The following is a 26,206-nucleotide window of genomic DNA, read 5'->3' on the forward strand; positions in this document are numbered from 1 at the left end:
AAAAGGATTCCAAAAAAGGAAATCTTTTTCTTAGCACTTCTATACCTCTGTGGGGTAAAGTCTCAACTTACATTTTTCTCTAATTACTGATGAAGCTAGAGATGAATGGATGAATACCTTGGTGCAGTATTGATAATCAGCTGAGAGTTCAATGTAAAAAATAATCATTATGTTTTGGAGCATGTAGCTTTGAAACATTTTCTAGCTAATATGTGAATTGTGAATTATGAGGGTGGGTGGGGGGAGAACAGCAAGGAGGACCAAAATATCATAAGTGAGGGGAAAATCCAATTTTTTCTTTTCCTTAAACGATCAAAACATTACTTTTATCTTTCTCTTCTCAAAGATCACAGAACCAGAAAACATACATGTCTCTTTTCACAATCTGTGAATCAAAATAAGAAATGAAATGGGATTTCCCCCCCCATTAAACTCCTTTTCATGCACTAGGAAGAAATAAATGTCTGCCAGAGGAAAATGAAGAGGAACTATGAGGAGGTTCTAAATGCCCACTTCAATCACGCCTACACAAAGATGCCTGGCTTAAGGACGGGCAAGAGGATCAGCAGCAGTGTGTTGGCAAAAAAAAAAAAATGCTCCAGCAAGAGTTAGGCAGACAAATGGAGACAGCTGCTGCATTTTCTCTAGCTTTCTATCTCTTTCAACCAAATCCTGAAGTGAATATAACTGTTGGCTTAATTAATCACACGGTGCTACTTCCTGCTTTGGAATCCAAAATATGTTTTATGAGTAATGGGAGAAAATGAGGCCCACCTATGTCTTTCCTAAGCAAAGCATGAGAATCTAGGATGGTGAATGTAGTGCACTCAGTGAGAGCAATATACCATGATGGGTAAAGACCTGTAGACCAGCATTCCTATCCATTTCATGTTGATGACAGTACTTAATCCTACCCAGACTTGGCTAGAATAAGGACAGATTAATTTAGGGCCTGAGAAACTATTGAATGCAGCATCTGCTTGAGTCTATAGCCAGTCATTTTTTTTCACAGGCTACTTATGAGACCTGTGGTTCTCCAGTTTTTGTTGTGTTATGTAGTCTATGAAGCTCAGAACTGAAATATTTATCATCCCCTTCTCTCTGCTCACACCATCATCACACTAGTCCAGGCCCTCATTTCCTCTCACTTCTACTATTACAATAGCCTCCTAATGGGTCTCCCTGCCTCAAGTCTCTCCTTTCCAATCATTCTATAAATACAGCTGCCCACATGATTTCTCTCAAGTGCAGGTCTAACCATGTCATTCTTCTACTCAATAAATTTCAACAGGTAATTATTGCCTCTAGGATTCAATATAAGCTCATCTGTTTGACTTTTAAAGCCCTTCACAACTTGGTCTGAATTTACCTTTCTAAGGATGTGTTACTTTGGTTTACTTCCTGTACTCTATACTCCAGCCAAACTGGTAGCCTTGCTGTCTTTCATAGCCATCATTATAATTTCATATTCAAAATAACGGACTCTCTTCTAGTGCTTGGCACAGTATCTGGCCATAGTAGGCACTTCATAAATGTTAGTTGATTGATTCCATTTAAGTTTAACTTTTAAAAGGAAAAAAAATCTTTTCATTCCCATTTCTTTGACATCTTGACCTACACAACTTGAAATGATCTCAAGTTTAGATGAAGAATTATTCTTTGTGTCCAAATTACATAGCCTCTTAGAACAATGATTCTTGACCTCTTTTGTGTTATGGACTCCTTTGACAGTATGATAAAGTCTTTGTACTCCTCAGAATAATGTTCTTAAATGCATAAAGTAAGATACTTCATATTACAAAGGAGATAAATAATTTTGGATCAAAGTTGTTTTAAATTTCATTTTTTCCATATAAGTTTATAGAACCTCCTGAAATCAACCCTCAAATTCTTGTGAGTTGATGTACCTCTAGCTAAGATCCCATGCCTTAGAGAATCCTATAATCTTACAAGGCAGACTTTATAGGGTCTTGCCTGTAAGTAAACAAAACAAAACAAAACAAAAAAAAACAACAAACCAAATATTAACTGAATTAACCTGTTTTAAAGGTAGAAATTTTAATTCTTCCATATCTTTTTTCCCCCTCTATCCCCTGAGACAAATTTGTTCAGGCTCAATTCCTTCATTCATTCCACTTTCTTCTCCTCATTTTCTACTGAGCTTGCCCTATATTTGGAATCTCCTAAGTATTTCTATAATCTCCCACTTTCTGAGAACTGCTTTGTGAGTCCTTCTCTAACTTAGAAGGAAAATAGCTCACAAAGTTATAATCACACTGGAACATTCAACGTTACTGAACCCTTTACAGTATGTTCCTGATGGTGTATCATGTCAATTACTTACTTGATTTATGTATCAACATTTCCTCTCATTTCTCAATGTTTATTCACATCAATTAATCCATTGACAAGTGTTCTTTGGGATGTACTGTATATGCAGAATGATTCTACTGGTAGAGTCTGTTCAGAATGGCAGCTGATTTTGGAATAACATGTAATGTGGCACTAAGTGTAAATATTTCATAAGAGGGAAGATGCAATGCTCAGCTATTCTCAGTGTTTAAAGATGCAATAAGTATAAACTGGTTGAAGAGAATCAGGATACTGAGGATTATATGTATTATACTCCAGGGGGATAATTGGGGTACATAATGAAGATGGGGTAGAAACAGGTGGTACATGCACTAGATTAATTAATGTCTGCTTAATTTCTGTATTATTTTCAAATTGGGTTTTAGGTTGAAGATAAAGAATATCTTTCAAAGAGAAGAGTATTTTATTTTATTTTGCCTAGGCAATGGGGTTAAGTGACTTGCCCAGGGTCATGCAGCTAGTAAGTGTTATATGTCTGAGGCTGAATTCGAACTCAGGTCCTCCTGACTCTAGGGCCAGTGCTCTATCCACTGCGCCACCTAGCTGCCCCTGAGTATTTTATTTTTAGCTACAACTAAACAAGGTTAGCCTTTCCTAGAGATATCAGGAGAAGCAATGAAGGTGGTATGGTTAAGAAGGATCAAGCAGTACTTAGAATACAACTCCAACTATTGAAAATGTTTTTCAGGAGGACGGATGTGATTTCATATGCTCAATATTACCATTGTATTTAGTCATTTAAAATTTAGAATGAAATTTTTATAATAAAATATGGGCAAATATCTTGTTACTCAACTTTAAATTATGGATGACTTTTAAAAAAAGCTGAATATAATAAGAAAATGATACAGAAAATTAAAAAAACCAACACTAAAATAGGGCTATGGGTGTGGGAGTGACCTCTTGTTTCTAAAATGTTCTTTGAGGAAGAAAAAGAGGAAAACAGAGATACATTTAACATTTTTCTCTCTCCTGAGACCTCATTACTCCCTAGCTGTCAGTATATGGGTTGAACTTATTTCTCCAAACTCCAGTAAAATGTGAGGGCAGTACTATATTATCCTTTTGTCTTTGTATCCATACCTTGAAATCTGTGCTAAATCTCTTCCATGTTACTGATGGTTCCTTATTTTATGTTTTGCCCAATTAATACCTTGAGAACCAGTCATGTCTAGGACTTTGATATCATAGTACAGAAATGGGGGCTCCACTGTCCTTAGCATTTTAAAAAGAATTGCTTTAAGACAGTTTGATCCAAAAATCTTTCCATATATTTTATCTCTTGTCTATTGCCCATTAACCCTCTGACCTTAGTGTCAATCTTGAGTTTTCTGGAGCAATGCAATGCCTCAGCAGATGCCATACTGGCAACAAAATCCTTATGGCCATATGGGCACTCATGTAAGTTCTGGCTAAGCATCTCTTTCAGAACTCCCATTCAGGTCTGGTCTGTGCCTATGATGGAAATTTAACCCTGTTGCCTAGCTAAAGCCACTGTATGAAAAGTGAGTCTGCTTAAATAGACCATGATATGAATGTTTGAAGTAAATAAAATTGGCCAAGAAATTTTCAATTGCTCCTGTTGATATATATTTATATGTATATGTGTGTGTTTATGTATTTTTATTGTACATATATGTGTGTGTGTATATATATATATATATGTATACATATGTGCTTATTTCTCACTTTTGTTTTTAAGTAACAGCTATTTCTAGAAACACCCTTCCCCCTCCCCCCATCGAAACTGAACCCTCCCTAGGTAGGGCTGCCGTATTTGACAGCTAGTAAAAATACCATTTTTCATTAAAGATCAAGCCTCTTGAAAGTCTCTTAGGATATTTTGAAGATTCAAGTAGAGATCAGGTAGTGATTAGGATTAGAATTTGACCATTGCAGGTAGCAGGGAGGAAACCACCAACATGGAATGTCTCAGATACAGAATTAGCCAGTCACAGTTTTGCCTCGGGCTTGTCATTTCCTTGCTGTTATTTTTCACTATGCACACATACCTGGTTGTCTAAGCCTGCTGGTCTGCCTCTGTAATTTCTCCCTTGCGTCTGCTCATTTTCTCTTTCAAATTCTTATCCAGGCTCTGGCTTCCTTACCCCTGCAACCTTCTTTTCATCCCCGTTTCTATTTTCAATATTGACCCACAGTCAATCCTAATGTTTTTTTTTTTTGACCATTTGCTATTTTGATTCTGTTACTCTTCTCTTAAAACCCTTGGAAGAACTCTCCATCACTTTCTGCGTTAAGATGGATATCTTTCTGACCCCTATACTTGGAGCATCCTTCCCTCCTACCCTCAGCTTGTCAAGTACCACTCCCTCCAGGAAGCTTTTTTGTTTCAGTAGAAATTAACTATGGTAATTCAGGGAACTATGGAGAAAAAATAGATGCAGCATACAAAAAATACCCACAAATTATATATCTGTACAAAGTGTAACTCTTTAGTTTCAGTTTGGTGACTTTTATAGTACATTGTATCATACTCTAAGTGTCTAATTGTCCTTTAACTGTAGCTAGCCCATGCCAACATGGACTGATTTAAAATGTGAGCACTGAAAAGCAAAGACTATCTAATTTGTTTTGATTAGTGCTTGGCACTAGTAAGATGCATGATACCCTCAAGGGCATTTAATAACTATCTTTCAAAGGTGATATTTCCTTAGTATGGGAAGATTCTTAAAGAAAAAAGGCATTATTGAGTCATCCTAACATGGTAGCATTCCATTTTCTTTCGAGGTCATCTATGTAAAAGAAATAGGAAAGGGCAAGGGAACCGTATGCAGATGACAAGGAAAGTACAGATATGGCCTCATTGTCTCCCTTCCTAAATCTACATATATTGCTTCTGTGCAACAGGGATTAAGTCCCATGGGTTTCTGAAAGTTGTTTCTACCTTCCCTGAATGGGTGAAGCAGGAAAAAAATAGGACAAGAGCAGTTTTGGGATAGGATAGTGCTATGCCCCATATTCTCCAGCCCCTGAAAGATTAAGATATGAGCCTTCTTCATCGGGTCAGTTCTTAGTTCATTGGCCAGATGTTTGCTATTCTGTGTCCAGAGAAAGAGAAGTCTGTGTCTGTGGAATAAGAACAGGTATCTCCAGCTGAGGCAAGCCAGTCAGAAAAGAAAAGAGAAAAGAGATATGGGGACCAGAAAGGAACATAGACTTGGTATTCCATTAAGTAAGTGGAAAAAAATGACTCTTTTACAAATTATGTGCTGGTGGACACCAGTAAGGAAGTCAACCAAAAAGAGTTATTGATAATGGGAAGCAGTATAGTCTACTGGAGAGATTGCAACTTTGGAGTCGTGGTATCAAGAGTGAATTGTACTGCTTACTTATGTCATATTAACAAATCGCTTCTCCTCCTTTTGTCTTGCATCATCATTTGGAAAAAAGAGGTGAGGAGGGACTAAACAAGATGATTTTGAGGATCCTTTCCATTCTAATTCTTAGGATACTATGTACAGGAATAAGGAAGTTCTGTTCCTATGATTGGCAGGTCCTCAAAGCTCTCCATTCCCCACCCTCATAGCTACCAAATTGTTAATCCTAGAGCAGAGGATGGGCCATGTCACTCCACTACTCAAAAAGCTCCAGTGTCTCCCTACTACTTCTAAGATTAACTCTAAATTCCTTGATTTGTATTTAAAGCCTTCTCAGTTAAGCTCCAAATACTCCGGCACCTTCCCTCTCCATTTGTGCATTCTCTATTCCAGCAAATCTGGTCTTTTGTTGCTCCTTGCCTCTCACCTTTCATCTCCACATTTTTGCACAGGCTGTCCCTGACATGTGGGATGCCGTTGATCCTCACTGATACCTTTTAGAATCCTGCGGTTCCTTGAAAAGCTCAACTCAAGGGCCACCTCCAAGACAAGAGGTACTCCTGATACTGCTTTGTATATATTTGATGCTTCTATATGTAAAAATTGTTTACTATGATAGAACATAACATTCTCTAGGGCAAGGGCTGTTTTGTTACCACTTCTACAGCCCCAGAAATTAGTCCAATGCCTGAAATGTAACAAGGGATTACTACATCATTGTGGAATGAGTAAAATGCCTCTGATGTCAAACTCAATTCCTCACTCTCACTAATCCCACGCATCTAATCTGTTGGCAAATCTTGTCATGCCTATCTTCACAGCATCTCCCATATACACATGCCCTTCTTTCCACACAGCTGGGACCTTATTTTAAGCCCTTATCACTTGTCACATGGACTACTACAATAACCTTCTAATTGATCTCATTTTCTCAGGTTTCTCTTCACTACAGGACATCCTCCACTCAGATGCCAAAGTGATGTTGCGAAAGCACCAGTCTGACATAATAAATTCCAGTGGCTCAATATTATACCCAGAATCAAATAAAAATTCTTCTGTTTAGCATTTTCAGCTCCTGATAACTAGTCCCCTTCCTCTATTTTCAGGCATCTTATATTTTACCATCCTTTACTTGATGAAAAGTGCACAGTGGATAGAGTGTTGGGCCTGAAGTGGACTTCATCTTCCTGAGTTCAAATCTGGCTTCAGATATTTACTAGTTGTGTGACCCTGGGAAAGTCATTTAATCCTGTTTAACTCAGTTTCCTCATCTGTAAAGTGAACTGGAGGAGAAAATACCTCTTCCAGTATTTCTGCCAAGAAAACTCCAAATGGGGTCAGGTAAAGTCAGACTGAAATAACTGAAGGATATCAATTTGATGAACAATCCAAATATACTGGCCTTCCTGCTATTCCTCCATCACAACACTCCCATCTTTCTTCTCAGTGCATTAGCATCGTCTGTTTCCCTTACCTGGAATGCTCTCCTTTCTTATCTCCATCTTTCATTTTTCTCTGGATTCCTTCATAACTCAGCTCAAACCCCACCTCATGACAGATACCTTAACCATTTTGCCTTCACACCCCCTCCCATTTTCCTTTCCCCCTATTGTGTTTCCCATGAGACGACCTTGTACCTACTCTGTCTATCTTGTATATCCCTTGATATTTTTTACATTGTTTTCCCCATTTCTAATGTGATCTCCTTGAAGGCAGGAACAATTCTTTTTTTTTTACTTTTCCTTCCATCCTCAACATTTAGCACAGTGCCTGACACATAGCAAATACTTGATAAATGCTTGTTGTCTGAATGACTCTTATACCTTTCTCTTTTAACTTTGATGCTCCAGGAATGCCACTGTGCTCTTTTATTTTATTAAATACCTACAGGGTATAAAACACTGTTTTAGGTATGTGCAAATTTGATTACCATGATATGGTTTCTGGCAACCAGTACTCCAGTTACAGGTGAAACACACTTTAAATAAATATAAATTCAGTGTATGAAAACTTGGTTTACACAGTAAATGATTTACTGGGCACAAATTCCCATTGTTTAAAACCACAGTTTTTTTTAAAATGACAAGTTGTAGTGTACCTAACCTATGATTTTACTGCCAAAAAAACATATGCTCATAACAAGAATGACAAACCACAATAACTAAGATCCTGAGATACACATATATTTTAGGAATGGATTTAGAGTACAAAGTAGTAATTCTCATTGGTTTTTTGTTCATGGCACAGTATTTTTGGCTGTGAGGAATCACAGTACCCTTAATATTTAAGTTGGCAATGCTATTAGAGAGCCCAGTTTGCATATACACAATTTCTCTTCAAAAAGAGAATATTCAAAAAGAATAGCCATTTTTTATTGAATTCATTGCAAGTTTGAGGTCTGATGTGCTGTGAAGTTAGTTCTTCCATGTAATAGACACATTGTGTTTAGTTTTGTAAACATTATAGTTATTGTACTATATATCCTGGATAAGTAAAATTTAAACATTAATTTATACATTTTCTTTTTTCAACAATAACATAACAATCAGAATTTTATGGCATGCCCAGTGAAACTCAAAGAACACACTTTGAGATCTTTTGGTATAAACTGAAAAGTAGAAAGTAGATACGATCAATAAATATAAACATGAGTAACCACCCATCTTGGGCAATACAAGGTCACATTTAGTTGTTTTTTTTTTTTTGAGGTGTCAGGGTCACACAGCTATTAAGTGTCTGAGGCCAGTTTTGAACTCAGGGCCAGTGCTCTATCCACTGCACCACCTAGCTGCCCCTTACATTTAACTTTTATTTTTTTCTTTTTAATGTAAATTTATTTATTTTTAGCTTTCAACATTTACTCCCACAAGTTTTTGAATTCCAAATTTATACCCCATCTCCCCCCCTCCTCCCACCCCAAGATGGCATGCATTCTGAATATCCCTTCCCCTAGTCTGTCCTCTCTTCTATCTCTCTCCCCTTCTCTTATCCCCTTCCCCTTCTATTTTCCTGTAGGGCAGGATAGACTTCTGTACCCCATTTCCTGTATTTCTTATTTCCCAGTAGCATGTGAAAACATTTTTTTAAACATGTGTTTTTAAAACTTTAGGTTTCAAATTTTCTCTCTTCCTCCCTCCCCACCCACCCTCACTGAAAAGGCAAGCAACTCAATATAGGTTATACATGTGCAGTTATGCAAAACATGTCCATAGTAGACATGTTGTGAAAAACTAACTCTATTTCCCTTAATCCTATCCTGCCCTCCCATTTATTCTATTCTTTCTTTTGACCCTGTCCCTCCTCAGAAGTATTTACTTCTGATTACCCCTTTCCCAATCTGCCCTCCTCTCTATCATCCCCCTGCTCTCTTGTCCCCTTCTCCCCCTATTTTCCTGTAGGGTAAGACAGATTTCCATACCCAATTGAATGTGTTTGTTATTCCCTCCTTAAGCCAAATCCTATGAGAATAAGATTCACTCATTCTCTCTCACCTTCCCCTGTTTCCCCTCCACTGTAAGAGACTTTTCTGTTTTTTTTTTGTGAGATAATTTACCCCATTCTACCTCTCCCTTTCTTCTTCTCCAAGTATAATCCTCTCTCATCCCTTAATTTTATTCTCCAGATATGACCCCTTAATCTTCAACTCACCCTGTGCCCTCTATCTATCTATCTACATATACATACATATAATTTTTTTCCTCCAACTACCCTAATACTGACAAAGGTCTCATGAGTTATAAATATCATCTTTCCATGCAGGAATGTAAACAGTTCAATCTTAATAAGTCTCTTATGATTTCTCTTTCCTGTTTACCTCTTCATGTTCCACTTGAGTCCTGTATTTGAAAGTCAAATTTTCTTTCAGCTCTGGTCTTTTCATCAAGAATGCTTGAAAGTCCTCTATTTCACTGAATGACCATTTTTTCCCCTGAAGGATTATACTCAGTTTTGCTGGGTAGGTGATTCTTGGTTGTAATCCTATCTCCTTTGCCCTCCAGAATATTATATTCCATGCCCTGCGGTCCTTTAATGTAGAAGCTGATAAATCTTGTGTTATTCTGATTGTGTTTCCACAGTACTTGTTTCCTTCTGGTAGCTTGTAATATTTTCTCCTTGACCTGGGAACTCTGGAATTTGGCTACAATATTCCTAGGAGTTTTCCTTTGGGGATCTCTTTCAGGAGGAGATCTGTGGATTCTTTCAATTTCTATTTTGCCCTCTGGTTCTATATATCAGGGCAGTTTTCCTTGATAATTTCTTGAAAGATGATGTCTAGGCTCTTTTTTTGATCATGGCTTTCAGATAGTCCAATAATTTTTAAATTCTCTCTCCTGGATCTATTTTCCAGGTCAGTTGTTTTTCCAATGAGATATTTCACATTGTTTTCTAATTTTTCATTCTTTTGGATTTGTTTACTGTGTGATTTCTCATAAAGTCACTATCTTCCAATTGCTCTATTCTAATTTTTAAGGAAGTATTTTCTTCAGTAAGCTTTTGGACTTCCTTTTCCATTTGGCCAATTTTGCTTTTTAGGGCATTTTCTCCTCATTGGCTTTTTGGACCTCTTTTGCCATTTGGGTTAGGCTATTTTTTAAGGTGTTATTTTCTTCAGTATTTTTTGGGTCTCCTTTAGCAAGCTGTTGACTTGTTTTTCATGATTTTCTTGCATCACTCTCAGTTTTTCCTCTACTTCCCTTACTTGCTTCTCAAAATCCCTTTTGAGCTCTTCCAAGGCCTGGGACTGATTCATATTTTTCTTGGAGGCTTTGGATGTAGGAGCTTTGACTTTTTGTCTTCTTCTGGTTGTATATTTTGATCTTCTTTTTCACCAAAGTAAGATTCTATGGTCTGACTCTTTTTGCGCTGCTTGCTCATGATCCCAGCCAATTACTTGAGTTTTAAACTCTTTGTTAAGGTAAGAGTCTGCTTCCAATGTGGAGAATGTATTGTCCCAAGCTTCAGGGGTTTGTATAGCTGTTTTCAGAGATACTTGTAGGGACCTGTAAATTTTCAGTTCTTCCAAGGTGGTATGATAAGGGGTGAGGTGTTTACTCCTTTCCTGGCCTGTGACCACAAGCATTCCTTTCTGTCCTGTGACTGTGAGGAAGGGTTCCTCTCCACAGCCACTCCAAGCTCCACCATGCCAGGGATCCTCCTCACCCCAGCACTGCCACCCAGAACTGTGACCGAGATCCAAACAGGGGCAAAGCAAGAGATTCCTGCCTCAGCACTGGCAAAGAGATCCCTGCAGTCCCTCTCTGATCAGCCACTGGATTCCCCCTCAGTCTGTGGGCCAGAAGCTCGGGAAGCAGCTCCCCCCCCCAGCCACACTCTTGGGGAATGGAGCTGAAACCCCACCTTCCTGTCTCAGTAACAATAGAAACAGACTTTTCCCACTGACCTTCTAAGTTGTCTTTGGCATTTGTGGATTGAGGAGTCTGGAAACCACCACAGCTGCCCGGGATTCAGTCCTCTGAGGTCTGCTCCAGGTTCACTGCTGCCTGTGTGCCCACTCTGCGCTGCGCTCCCAGCTCTGCATGATAGACCTTTCTGATCAATCATCCAGGTTGTCTTGGGCTGGAAATTTGTTTCACTCTGTCTTTTTGTGGGTTCTGCTGCTTTAGAATTTGTTTAGAACCATTTTTTATGAGTATTTGGAGGGGTTTGGAGGAGAGCTCAAGCAAGTCACTGCTTTCACTTGCCATCTTGGCTCCGCCCACTACATTTAACTTTTAAATATACTTTCATCTATCAAACAGTGCATTGTGTCATTGCTGTACTGGTTAGCAGGCAGGGCCATCATTCACTCACACTTGTCCCTCCCTGCATAGGCAATCTACCCCTTGTGTCTGACATTCTCTTCTGCCAGTGGTTTTTCTCAAAAACTAGACCTGGCAAAGAAGGCCCCACCATTACCTCTTCCCCAATGTGAGGATAGCCCATTAGGTAGCCAAGACTGCTGACTTATTGTCAAGACAGGGGTTCTTAAACTCTGTTTACAGTCAGTTTTCAAGGGATCTGTGAACTTGAATGGGGAAAATGATATTTATTCTTATTAACCTCTAAATTAATGATTAAAAATGAAATTTAGCATTTTCTTCATTGTTTAAAAACCATTGCTCTGAGAAGGGGTCCATAGAATTCAAAAGACTGCAAATGGGGTTCATGACACAGGTAGCATCAGTAACCTCAAGGTATTCTACTGCAAATATCCTCTTTCTGTCCTGGGAAGTTATAAATTGACTCTATAAATGTCTTCTCTAGACTAGAACTTCTAACTCCCAGGACCCAGACTACTATTGCCTCTTCTTATCTATGAGACTAAAGGAATAAAGGAGGAAAATGAAGAATTACCAGCTTCTATTTTAGGAATCCTAACTTGTTTCTGGAGTGCAGCATCTTCCCTTGCATGATGTGATCATATTAACTTAGCCTCTGTATGCCCAGGTCATCACAATGGCTGCTCCATCCTTTCCCCTCTTCCCTCATCTCTCCCTTATGACTTCCCCTCTCTAGGTCTCTTTCCTTCAACTCCTGTATGGCTTTTCCACCCCACGTTTCCTTAGGATGAGAAGGCTAGCTTACCAGTTAAAATCTGGTCCAGCCATTCCAAGGTCAGGGCTGAACTCCCTGGGAATCAAGAGGTTTCTGCTGGATCAGCAACACATTTATATTTATATTTGGAGACTCTTGAGAAAGCATGGCCAATACAGTGTTATACACATATTGCTGTTTTTGTCACAATCGTTAGTCATTAAAAATATAACTTTGGTTTATTGGGAGAGTAAGCAAATATTAACATTATCTTCAATTTCTTCACCTCAATGGATACCTTAGAGGCATCTGGGTACAGTGGATTGAGCTTTGGCCATGGAGTCAGGAAGACCTTACTTGAAATCTGGCCTCAGGTATTTAACTAGCTCTGTGTTCCTGGGCAAGTCTTCCTCAGTTTCCTTAGCTCAAAAATAGGGATAATGATAGTGCCTACTTTTTATGGCTGCTGAAAAGCTAAAATGATGAAATATTTGTATAGTGTGTTGCAAACTTTAAAGTGTGATGTATATGATACTGATACCTTTTTATGTCTTAACTTGTCAGGTATGTTTTACAGAGGATCCTTTTTTTTTTTCAGATACTGTTAGATGGGCTTTGAGATCTTTTCCATTTCTGAATTGAAGCTCTGTGTGTGTGTGTGTGTGTGTGTGTGTGTGTGTGTGAGAGAGAGAGAGAGAGAGAGAGAGAGAGAGAGAGAGAGATCCTGTTGTATTTCTGGAAGGATGATTATATTGGGGCTGAGTGGAAGTTTACAGTCTTTATTAGAACCTTGTTATTTCATGTCCCCATATATAGTGTGCATTTTGTTTGTTTTTTGTGATATGTACTGATGTTTCCCTGTAATGAACACACTAGAAATAGACCTTTAATGGGCTTAGCATAATTGTGCCAGGTGTTCATGTTTCTGTCTTCAAGCCACGTTGTAAGATCCACCTGTTTGAAATGGCAGGCACTCATCTGTACCCCTTGACTGCAAATGGGAATTCTGCAATTGCTATCCTGGATATCAGATGCAATGTTTGTGAAACAATTGAGGGGCTCAAAAATGAAATCAGTGGAAAAAAGATTAAATGTCACACAGTTATCATTTCCATAAAGAAATACATTTCACTTTAATGAAGTCCCATCTAAATAGGGAGGAAAATGCTCAGACAAATCTCAGGCAAACTATTATTGAGCCATATCTCCTCCATTCTTGTATATAATAAGTTTACAATAGTTAAAATGTTAGACCTTACATTTACCCCTGTTAAATTTTATCTTATTAGATGTAGCATTTATTATCCACTTTGACATAGCCCTAACAAGTGGTCAACCAGATTTCCCTTGAAAATCTCTAGTGAAGGGGAACCTAATTATCTCCTGAGGCAACTCACTGGATTGATGGATAACTGAAATTGTTTTGGTGGGATTTTTTTTGTTTGCTTGTTTTTGGAGGCGATCAGGGTCACACAGCTAGTAAGTGTCTGAGACTGGATTCGAATTTAGGTCCTTCCTGACTCCAGGGCCAGTGTTCTATACACTGCACCACCTAGCTGCCCCTGTACTTCAATACTTTGACATTTATTTGTGTAGATATTTGAAAATAGATTTTATTGACATCTTTTATTTGTTGGCATCTGTATTTCCCCATCTTCCTCCTCTCCCATCCTTTCAGAGAACCATTACTTTTAACAAAGATTTGTTTAAAAAAATGAGAGATGAGAAGAAAATAAGATAAGCAAAACCAATCTACACATAGAAAAAAAACCTGATGTTATGTGCAATGTTCTGTGCCCATGCATGCCCATTTCCGTAAAGGAATGGGGGTAGGGTGGGGTGCAAGATGTCTCCTCATAGCCCTTCTTTAGGTCTAAGTTTAGTTTTTATAATTTTGCAACGTTTAGTTTTGATTGTTTTCTAGTTGTTGTTCTTTGCATTTACATTATCGCAATCATTATGTGTATTGTTTTCCTGGCTCTGCTAACTTCACCTTCATCGATTCAAGTAAGTCTCCGCATGTTTCTTTTGTCTATCATGACCACAATTTCTTAAAGAATTTTAACTGTCATGCTGCCTTCCATCCATATTTCACAATTTGTTTAACTATTGTCTGCTCACCAGATATCTGCTTTGTTTCTAGTTCTTTGCTACCTCAAAAGTGCTGCTATAATTATTTCAGCGAATAAGGGACTTCCCTTTTGGTTAATAACCTCTTCAGGGTATGAATTTAGTGGAGGAAACTCTGACTCAAAGGATATGGACATCTTAATCATCTTTGTTGCATCATTCCAAATTGCTTTCCAACAATGGAAAACATCTATTATTCTTGATTTTTACTTTTAGGGCCAATGTAAACAACTGTAATCCCACACAACAGTGCCTCAAATGCTTGAAAATATCTATCAAATCCCCATTATATCTTTTCATCTCTAGGATAAACATACCCATTTCTTTCCACTACTTCTTATATGTCATATAGTGACCCTTAGCAATTCCATTTTCTTTCCTCTGGATTCTCTCCCATTTATCAATGTTCTTACTGGAAACTAGTGTTCAGAACTAGAAACAATATCCCAGATGTGGTCTGATCAGGACCAGATACAAAAGGACTATCACTTCCATAGATACAGGCTCTATGCCTCCTCAAAATAAACCCAGTTTGCATTAGCTTTCTTGGTTCTCATATATCACATTGTTGACTCATATCAACCTTATAATATATCCGAACCTTTAGGCATTTTTCAGGTTAGTCAGACAGACAACTAGTATTTGTTAAGTGCCTACTAGGTTTCAGGCACTGTGCTAAGCTCTGGAGATACAAAGAAAGGCAAAAAGACAGTTCCTACTCTCAAGAAATTAATAATCTAATAGGGAAGACAACATGGTGAAGGGAAAGGGGAGAATTATGTACAAACAAGCTATATAAAGGATAAATTGGACACCATCACCCAAAGGAAGGCATTAGCCTTAAGGGAGATCTGGAAAGGCTTCTTGCAAAAAATTGGACCTTAGCTGAGATGTAAAGGAATCCAGAGAAGTCAGTAAGCTGAGATGAGAAGAGAAAGAGTTCCAGTGGGAGGGACAGCCAGTGAATATGCATCCTAACTATATACCTTTAAGTTCGTGAAGATTTTTTTTAGATCAAGTGCAAGATTTTACATTTGTTCATATTACATTTCATCCAATTAGATTAGTCTCATGTTCCAACCTGTCAAGGTCTTTGTGGGTTCTGAGTTTGGCATCTATTCTCTTAGCTACTTCTTCCAGCTTCATTATTATTAATATTATTATCTGTAAATTTGATAGGCATGCCATCTAGGTCTTTATAGAAGTCATTGATAAAAATGTTTTTGATTATAATATGTTATAGAAATGCTTATTTTATTCCATTAATTTGATTTTTAAAAAGATGTGAAAAAATTTTTATTCACTACAGAGTAAAACTGGATCACGGGGAGCATTCTCCTAAGGACCTCTGACTAACTAGACATTGAACCATGAATGATTACTCTTTTGGTAACCAGCTATTTAACCAGTATTAGTTAATTTTGTCTGTACCTAGAAAACATCTCTACATCTTTTCCATGAGAAAAATTTGAGAGTCTTTGTCAAATATTTAGCTAAAATCTTTACCAAGTATATTAATTATGTAAAAAAAGGAAATGATATTACTCTAAGAGAGGCTTGTTCTTGAGGATGCTATGCTGATGATTTATGATCGTGGTTTTTCTTTCTCTCTATGGTCCCTAACAGTCCTCTTAGGACTATATTCTATAATGTTTTGAGGAACTGAGGGTAAGTTCAGTCACCTACAGTTTTTAAAAATCCGTTCCAAATATTTTTTGGATAATTACACAATATTTCTCCATCTCCAATGCTTTAGCACATCTCTCATTCTCCAAGCAAAGAGGAGAATAGTTGCTTTTTAGGTGACACCCTGTCCATTTTCTTCAAACTCTTCTGAATAACCTTGATCTTTTAAAATTTCTACTTTGGAGCATCATAAGTTTGGGCTGGCAACTTTAGCTACAATAGCACTTGACTGGTCAGAGTGGGAGTAAATCAAGTCAGAGGCGAAGGAAGGTGAAACTGTTGTACAGAGAATTAGAATCACAGATATACTTAGAAGTAGCTGTGTGCTATTTAGGAAAGCAGGTTGGGCAGATATGGCTAGGAGCTATATTAAAACAGAGAAAAGTTATGGCTAGGGGAGATAGACTTGAAGTGATCTGTTTGCAAGGGTGCTCAGAAGAAAAATATTTTAGTAGGAAGATTTACTGAATTCTTTGCTTTAATTTTTACTGAGATAGACCTTGAGGCTATTCTGACTCTCAAATTTTATCTTCTGCAACAGGCATGTCAGAAGTTTTAGAACAACTGCTGGTAAAAGTCCCAGATGTTCTAGAACTAATCGACAAAATGGATATGAATAAATCATTGAGACCAGATGGCATTCATCCAAGAATTCAAAAGAAAATCAAGGGTGAAATTGTGGAACTATTAACCAGAACATAAACTTGTGTTAAATAGCTACTTTTACCAGAGGACTGTGGGATTGTCAATATGATGATATTGCCTATGGAATGGTACTAGGTAAGATGGTGAGAACCTATAGACCCTGAAGTTATACATCTGTACTTGGTAGAAGCTATAAGAATAGTTCTTTAAATGGTAGGATAAACAAAAGATTAAGCAAGAATAAGGCAATTTGATTTCTATAAGGGAAAAATCTTGGCTAACTTATTAGAAATTTTTGAGGGAAGAAATAAAACTTTAGAGAAAGCATATTGGTAAGGAGTACAATTTCATGTCAAAAATGGGGTGGGGGAGGGAATTAAACACTTATGAGTTTGGGAGCAGTATTTTCTTCTGAAAAAGAAAGCTTAGAACCAGAAGACTAATGATAGGATACATGGTCATTTTCTTTACCTAGAGATGTGTTATTAGTGGACTTTACATCAGTTCTTAGACCTTAGTTAATATTATTATATATAATACAAAAGAGGAACTAATTCATGAAGTCTCTAAATTTACATGAAATTCTTCCGGGAAATGAGAATGTGAACTTCTTTAGGGAAGGAACTGTTTTCTTGTTTTTAATTTTTTTTTGCTTTCTTTTTATTCCTAGCACTTAGCCTAGTGCCTAAAACATAGTAAGTACTGAATAAATGCTTATTGACTGCTGTTGACTCAGTTATTATTGTTATTATTCAGTGGTTTTCAGTCATGTCCAACTCTACATGGCCCATTTTTTTTTAATGGCAAAGATACTGAAGTGGTTTGCCATTTCCTCTTGCAGCTCATTTTACAGATGAGGAAACAGAGGCTAATAGGGTTAAGTGACCTGCTCAGAGTCCCACAGCTACTGAATGCCTAAGGAAAGATTTGAATTCATGAAGATGAGTCTTCCTGATTCCAAGCCTAGTATACTATCCATTTCACCACCTAGCTGAAACTTAATGGTTATAAGAGTGCTAAATTCCAGAATGAGCTGAGAATTTCAAGAAAGAGTAAAAACTGCAAAAATCCACATTCAGGACAAGAGACTGTAAAAGACTGTTGTTCAGAATGAATGTGATGATGGTAATTGACAGGAGAGGAAATAGAGTTACTTAATCCTAATTTTGTTTCAGTTCTATCAAGAAGAATAAACTTCAGGTTGAGAAAGATAGAATAAAAGTACTTGAAAGGAAATTGAACCCAAAAAAGATGGTAAGAAATCACCTTGCACCCTCAATGAGTTCAAATTCACCAAACCTGGAAAGACTAAACCCCAGAATTGGGAAGATACGATAACATCACCACCAACAACAGCTACGTCAGTACTTGGCCTGCCTTTCTTTTAGCCATTTCTCCATACAGCCATTGTTCTAGTTCAAGCTCTCATCAATTCTTATCTGGGCTTTCTGGGTTTTGCTTGTTGAGATGCTGTTGGAGAGAAAGCTTTGAAAAATTGTGGGGCAAGGAAGTGGCACTGTAGAAATGGAGAGACAATTTCCCTCCCTGATTTTCAAAAAAAGTAAGAAGATTCAGTATTCAAGCTTAAGGACAATGAGTTTGACTCTTTTTTCCTTGAAAAATACATATACAATGCATCATTAAAGGGAAGGTTTGTTAACATTTTGTAAAGAGGAGAAGCGATCTTTAAGAGTCAGTATAGCTTCATCAAGAATATGTTATTCCAGTCCCACTTCTTATCTTTTTTCATCACGTCTTCTAGGAATCGAAGGGATTCCTGAGATGCATCATACATAGGTTTCAGCAAATTAATTGAAAAAAATATTTTATGCCATCTTTGTGAACAACATACACAAATGAGATAAATAATGTTACAGTTAGGTAGAATCAGAACTAGTTGAATGAAAACTCAGTCAGTTAATAGCTCAAAGTCAATTTGGAGGGGATGTATCTAGAGAAGTAGTTCCCAATTATCTGTCCTGAACTATTTAACTTCTCTATCAATGACTTCTATGACATCATAAGTAGTATGTTTATCAAATTTGCAAATCTAAAGTGGGGAGATAAAGGAAATGTTAGAGTCCAAAAAGATCTAAACAAGCTAGAAGGATAATCTGAGTCTTACATGACGAAACTTAATAGGGATAAATGTTAGGTCTTTTGTTTCATGAACTTATAATTGAACAGGAAGAAAACAGATTGAATTGGATTTTGGAAATTATGTAGCACTTTAAATTATATCAAATTTCTCCCTGACATATATACTACTTTAAAATCATCAATATTCTTCCAATTATGCTGTATGGCTGCAAATCATGGAACACTTTGATTTCCCAAGAATCAAAAATATGGGTGACCCAAATGAGAGTGAAAAGATACGCAGCAGACTTAAGTAGGCCACAATATGTTACAATGAAGTCTTAAGTACAAGCAGTATTATGAACAATATCATCTGGGAAGTATGTGATTGAAAAATTATGTGTTTGTTGTACTGAGAGAAACGGATAGTGGAGAGACAAAATGTTGCATCATTATGGAGAGAACATTTAAAAATTTGAAGGAAGGCCGTCAGAGCGTTGGGTAGATTTTCCATGAAGAATTTACGAAAAAAGAGAATTTATGGAAAGATGTATGTAACAATCACTTTGCCAATCAATAAGCATGTATTAAGTGTCTACATCTTACTCTGTGTTGAGTACTGTGCTAAGGGCTGGGAATACTTTGAAAAAAAAAAGGTAAAACAACTCCTGCCCCCCAAAAGATTACATTTTAATGGGGAAGACAGCATGAAAATAGTTAAGTGTATACAGGACATATGTGTGTATGTGTGTATATGTGTATTTGCATCTGTATGTCTACATGTACATGTAGATGTGTATATGTGTATATCTATGTTTGTGTCTGCATGAACGTATATATCTCTCTACATACATACTTACACAGGTAGACATACAGACATGTATATTATATATACATATATACATTTGTGTGTGTGTGTGTGTGTGTGTGTGTGTGTGTGTACTTAGATATACTAGCATTTGAACAAGAAGGGTGTCTACAGAAGGTGGGATTGAGTTTTGAAGGAAGCCAGGGAAAACAACAGGTGGAGGTAAGGAGGGAGAGCTTTCTAGTAATGTAAGATAACCAGTGGAAAGGCACAGAGAGGAAAGATTGTGTGTAAGGAGTATTGTGTGTAAGGAACAACAAATAGGTCATTATAGCTTGATCATGGAGAATGAAGAGGGAATAAATTATATGAAGACTGGAAAGGTAGGAAAAGTCAACGATATGAAGAAATTTAAATGCCAAAGAGATGATTTTATATATTTAATCCTAGAGGTAGTGGGAAAATATTGGAACCCACTGATCATGGGAAGGTGAGTCAGGCCTAAACTTCAGAAAAATCATGTTGACAGCTGAGTGGATAGTGGTTTGTAATAGGGACTTGAGAGAGAGGTAGCATTTGGAATGCTATTTTAATAGTACAAGTGAGAGGTAATAAGTATGTAAAAAAGAACAATAGATGTATGAGGGAGAAGAAGAGAAAGTATATGATGTATGGAGGCAGACATGATGAGACTTGGTAACAGAGAGTTACCAAGGAGAGAGTGAAGAATCATGCACGACATGAAGATTGTGAGACTTGGTGACTGGAGAATAGTGGTGTCCTCAATAGTAATAAGATGAGAAGGTGCAAATACATTGTAATCTTCACCATTGAAGGAAATACCCATACCGATGAGTCCGTCCACTAAAATATAAATGTGAATATAGAAAACTAGTTGTAAAACTACAGGAGAACTGAGGAGTTGGACCATAGCTTTTGTGAAAATCATTTGGAGGTTTTAGTGGACAACAAACTCAATGTGACTGTATTTTCCTATATTTTCAACTGTCTATTGAATTCTGATTTCACAACATCAATTCAATTTAATTCAAGTCAACAAACATTTATCAAGCACACACTTTATGCAAGGCATTGTGCTGGGTGTTGAAAATATGAAGAGTTGTGACAAAGACCCTTATCTCAGAGATTGTAATCTAACAGATGGAATAAATCAGGAACTCCCTACTGATGGGTCCCTCTGGAGTTTGGATCTGCCAAGGTCTTTCTGCGGGAGAAATCTTTTCCCTCAGTGATAATGCCACAGGTGATATGCTCATGGATGGTGGGGAGAGGTTGATGTTGAAACTGACTTCAAAAATAGTCCTGACCCAATGGAGGTCAGTCACCTCCTGATCAAATAGCTGCTCAATGACAATTTCTAGTACTGTCTTAAGTACAGATCTTATGTGGAATAGGGGATAACCATGGAGAATAGAATCCTGTCTTGCTTGATGGAATCCCCCATTTGTTGCTAGTGTCACAAATGAGGACCACTCAGTCTGCTCATATAACATTGGCTCCCATCTCATATTGTATGTCCCAAGTTTAGATCATTGTTATCTCCTCCTCTATATTGGCTCCACTTCCCTTACTTCATCACCATAATTTTATCAACATACTACATTTGAAACTTTGTTTCTATTATTTTTTAGTCTTCTCTCTCCTTCATCCCAATCAGTCCACAAATCCTTGTTTTGAAATACCCTTATATTTGTTAGCTTTTCCAAGTTCCTTTTCCACTATCCTAGTTTATTCTTTTAACTCATAAATGAATTACCATAGCTCTTCCTTTTAACTTTTTTCCTTCAATCTATACCATTTACTAAGTGATCTCATCAGCTCCCATTGATTCAACTATCATTTCTACATATATTATTCTCACTTATTTGTCTAGCCCTAACCTCTCTCCTAACCTACAGTTTTAAATCTCCAATTGCCTACCTCAAACTGGATATCTAAAAGACATCTTAAGCTCAACAAATTCAGAACTGAAATTATTTCCCCACCCTTAAACTCTCCCCTTTTCCAAACTTCCCTATTACTGTTGAGGACACTGCCGTCCTCCCAGTCCCTCACGATCACAATGTAGTTGTCATCCTTCATCCTTCACTCTCTTCCAACCCCTATATCCAGTCTGTTGCCAAGGCTTATAAATTTAATCATCATAACATCTCTTATATACCCCTCTTCTCTCCTCTGATACTGCCACCACATCATCTCATGCTTGGACTATTGCAATATCTTGCTGATTGGTCTCCCCTCCCTAAGTCTCTTCCCAATCCATTTTCCTTTTAACTGACAAATTGGTTTTCCAAAAGCACAAGTCTGATCTTGTCACCCTCCCCACACCCATTTAATAAACTCCATTGTCTACCGATTCCTTTTAGGATCAAATATAAAATCTTGTGTGGGGCTTTTAAAGCTCTCCATAACCTGGCTCCTTATCTTTCTAGTCTTCTTACTAATTAATCAGGTCTCATTTTACCCCTGCCAATTTTATTTTCTACTGTTCCTCAGCATGAACCCTCTACTCTAAGCAAGCAGGACCTATCACTTCATCCCAAACATGCCATGTTCTTTCCCTGTAAAGCATCTTTGCTTATGATGGTTCCTCTTCTAGAAGACACCCTTCCTCCCTTTTCACTGGTGAAGCCTTTTCTAACTCATTGTTGATCTCATTTCTATGAACTTTTATTACATATTCAATTCAATTTAAGGAGCATTTATTAAGTTCCTTTTGTGTGCTTGGCACTAGGGTTACAGAGACATAAAATCACACATTAAGTCCACATAAAATCAATAGCACCCAATTTCTCTCATTGTTTCATACCTATCAGTTTTGTGTCTATGAAGAGATTGTAAAGTTTAAAGGGCAGGAACTTCATCATATACTTTATATCCTCTTACCCTTAAGGTCTAGATCCTAGCTCAGTAATGGGTGCATAGTGGTACTTAATAAATACACATGAATGAATGAAAACCTTTTGCAATGTCATTTCTTCCACCCATAGCTCCCACAGACTGAATCTTCATCTGGTGGATTATTCACTGGGCTTCTATTATTGCATTTTTTCCAATGAATATATATTTTTTAAAATCCAATTCATTATTTCTTTCTACTGTAAACATAAAAATGGAATACAATGATTCTAAGAATTTGTTCTGGAAATGCATAATTTTGCTATCACAGATTAAGTATGCTAATCATCTAGATCAATTCTGCAACTGATCTGTGAGCTACAACGTGGAAGAAATTAATTTAATGCAATAAAAAGAAAATACTAAATTTTTAAATGCTATATTCCTGTCTTATTTCCTAAAAATTTTATAACATCAAAGCATTTTATGAAGGAACATTGATGAGTAAATAGAATATTAACTGCTCACCTGCTGATAAATGTTTTTGCTTAAATTTTCCATTTTATATATTGAATATATATATATATATATATATATATATATGAATTGTACATTGGAGATCCAGTTATAGAGATACTATAATGGCCAAGGTAGGGTATCTGTTTAGGGAATCCCAAAGTAATTGGAATTTCTCAAGTAGAGTCTAAATTTTCTGTGATTGCAAAAATATTTCACAATTTATCCATTTAATTATATTTGCATGAAATCCTATTTGTTGCCATGCTTCAAAAAAGGCTGCAGATGAACAGTAACATCAACCAGATACGTGCTAACAAATTCATATAGAGAATTATTGGTAATTATCCATATAATTAAGTCCAACTAAGCGTTTTACCCCTGAAACATAATGACAATTGAAAAAGAAAGAATGCCTTTTTCTTGAATTATTTAAATATTGGCCTAAATTATCCAGTTTAAATAACCACTATAAACTTTGTTCACAGATTTGGCTATGTATCTACAACAAACCTTTCTAGCCATTGTTTCTTTGTTTCTTTTTTTGTCTTTCTTTCTTTTCTTTTTTTCTTTCTTTCTTTCTTTCTTTCTTTCTTTCTTTCTTTCTTTCTTTCTTTCTTTCTTTCTTTCTTTCTTTTTTTTTTTTTTTACAGTACTCCCCCTTGAATACTGTATGTTCTAGTCTAGACAAGCTTGACTGTTAACTGTCTCTAATCTTATTCTACCACCTGTAGCCCCTGGACATTCATATAGGCCATCCTCCAAACTTGGAATTCCCCTTCTCTTGAACATCACCTCTTCAATTCTTTTCTTCCTTCAAAGCCCAATTCAGGTGCCACCCCTTCAAGAACCCTTCCCTGGTCCCTCCAGTTGAAAGATCTCTCCTCCCTTAAATCTTCCAAAGTCCTCCTTTAAGACCCTCTTTTGGAATCATCCCCTATGTTCCTATTGTATTCTTTTACATACTTATTTGTGTGAACATTTCACCCCTAATAATAACAATAATAATAACTCATATTTACTTGGTACCTTAAGACTTACAAAGCATTTCACATATATCAGATCATTTGAGCTTCACAACAATGTTGTGAGACAAATACTATTATTTCCCCATTTTACAGATAAAGAAGCTGACATTCAAAAAGAAACTGTCAGAAGTAACTTGTTCACAGTCACAGAGCTTGTGTGAGTCAGAATTTGAACCCAGGTCTTCCTGACTCTAAGTGCAGTGCTATATTTAGTTCACCAGCAAATTTAGGCTGCTGAAGGCAGACACTGTGCCATTTATCACTTCTGCATTCCCAATATCTAATATAGTTTTTTGCACATGGTAGGTCCTTACGTTTTGCTAAATGAATGAAAAGATGATAACTAGGAATTATCCAGTGTCTGTCAGTCTGCAGATTCATTCTCACCTTTTGTTTTAAAAATAGACCTTGGTTGCAAGGCTATGGGGCATTGCAGGCTTTTGCTGTATTCAGTGGGATGCTTCATTTCGTCACATCTCCCAGTTGGCTGTCATAACAAGTCTAGGTCACAGACAAGAGTCTCTCTGATCATCTGTCACTGAGTCATTCCTGATGTTTTTTTTTTAAATCAAAGAGGATATGACTAATAGTAACTCCCAGTAGTGCAAGGGTGGCTAGAAAGGCCATCAGTCCCTTCCATACTGTGCTCATATAAGACTATTCTTTTATTTGTGGCTGCAGTTGCTGCCTTCAGAGTCTGACAATGTTTACAACTGGGCCACTTAGGTCAGCAAGCTAACTACATCTGAAATTGTGTCCACCAGAATCAGTATAATTCAAAGTTAGGAGCAGCACTTAGAAATGCTAATTTTTCCACTCCCATAGTGCAGTGTTGACTATTCTAGCCCCCACTACCTGGGGGCCAGGTATGTTACATTTCGCCCCTGTGCCAGGGTTCTCAGGTACCCTTATTCCCAAGTACCCTTAGAGGGTTCCAATCTCTGCCATTGCTCAAACTCACACAAGTTGTCTTGCAATATTGAGTCCAAGCACTCCAGTTCCATTTAATCACTCAGTAATCAGATTAGCTTTTATGAATAAATATTTACTTTAAAAACAGAGCAAGAAAAACATACAATTTCCCCCTCAGTGCCTGGGAAGGCATACCTACCATCCCCACCCCCAAACATACATGACCTTAGTCTCTGGGAAAGGGAGGGAAATTAGGTTCACTGCGTAGCTTAGCTGAGGCATAGCATTAGTCACACCAGATTCCAAATCCAAAGCTCCACCTTGACTAGCATCCTGAGATCCTGGTTTTTTAGGTCTTCCCTGCTGTGCTGGAAGTAACATCTAGTGTGGAATGCCAGTCTCTAAGGTCCTCACGGCTTGAGTTTCCAGTTGAGAACTCTACTTCCTGGATGTACAACTTAAAAGAACAAATGAAATAAAGCCAAAACTCCAAGCTCATTTCTAAGGTCCACAGGGCCTAACAGAAAGGAGTACGGGGGGCCCTCACCTGCCCAGCTCACCACATGGTGCCCCAAGGATATGGTTGCTGAAGGAAGTCTTTTTCAGGTAAAGGCTGGATTAGATGGCTACTGAAATCCTTTCCAATGCTGAGCTTTTGTCATTTTTCTTAGGAGAACTGCATGAGGAGAACTTGAACAGCCCAAGATAAAAAGGGAGCCATTATGATAACTTTCCTCAGAGCAATGGCCTGCCTTGGCTGCTATTCTGACTAACTTGGACCATTGATTGAACCTATTGACTCAGCTTCCTTTGGCCCCTGTTCTAAGAAGACCTCAGCCTGGCTTGACCATTGCTCATGACTGAATCTAGCACCAATCCTGCCAATATGGCGTACTGCAGAGAACAATGGGCTTGAAATCAGAAGACTTGAGTTTGAACCCTGACTCTGTCACTACTTGAGTTAATTTTGTGATATTTCATTTCTGTGGAACTTAGTTTCCTCATCTAGAAAATGAGGGACTAAATGTTCTCTAAGGGTCCTTCTACCTATAAATCCTACAATCTTTCCTTATCATACGTCTCCTGATTTTTCTCTCCATTAAATTCCTGCCAAGTCATGCTCCCACCGACTTGCTTAAGGGCAGGCATATAATTTGCTGTAGCCACATAGCTCTGGCCTGAGGCACTTGGTTTGTACAGGTGATCTACCAGCCTTGATTGCAATGTAGCTGCAGACTGGTTCACTTCCATGCTACTTTTATTTCCCAGAAGTCTCATAATAGTGTTTTGCTTCCTCA

This window comes from Phascolarctos cinereus, unplaced genomic scaffold, assembly GCF_003287225.1.
Source record: "Phascolarctos cinereus isolate Bilbo 61053 unplaced genomic scaffold, phaCin_HiC Scaffold_726;HRSCAF=1367, whole genome shotgun sequence".
In the NCBI taxonomy this organism is placed as follows: Eukaryota; Metazoa; Chordata; class Mammalia; order Diprotodontia; family Phascolarctidae; genus Phascolarctos; species Phascolarctos cinereus.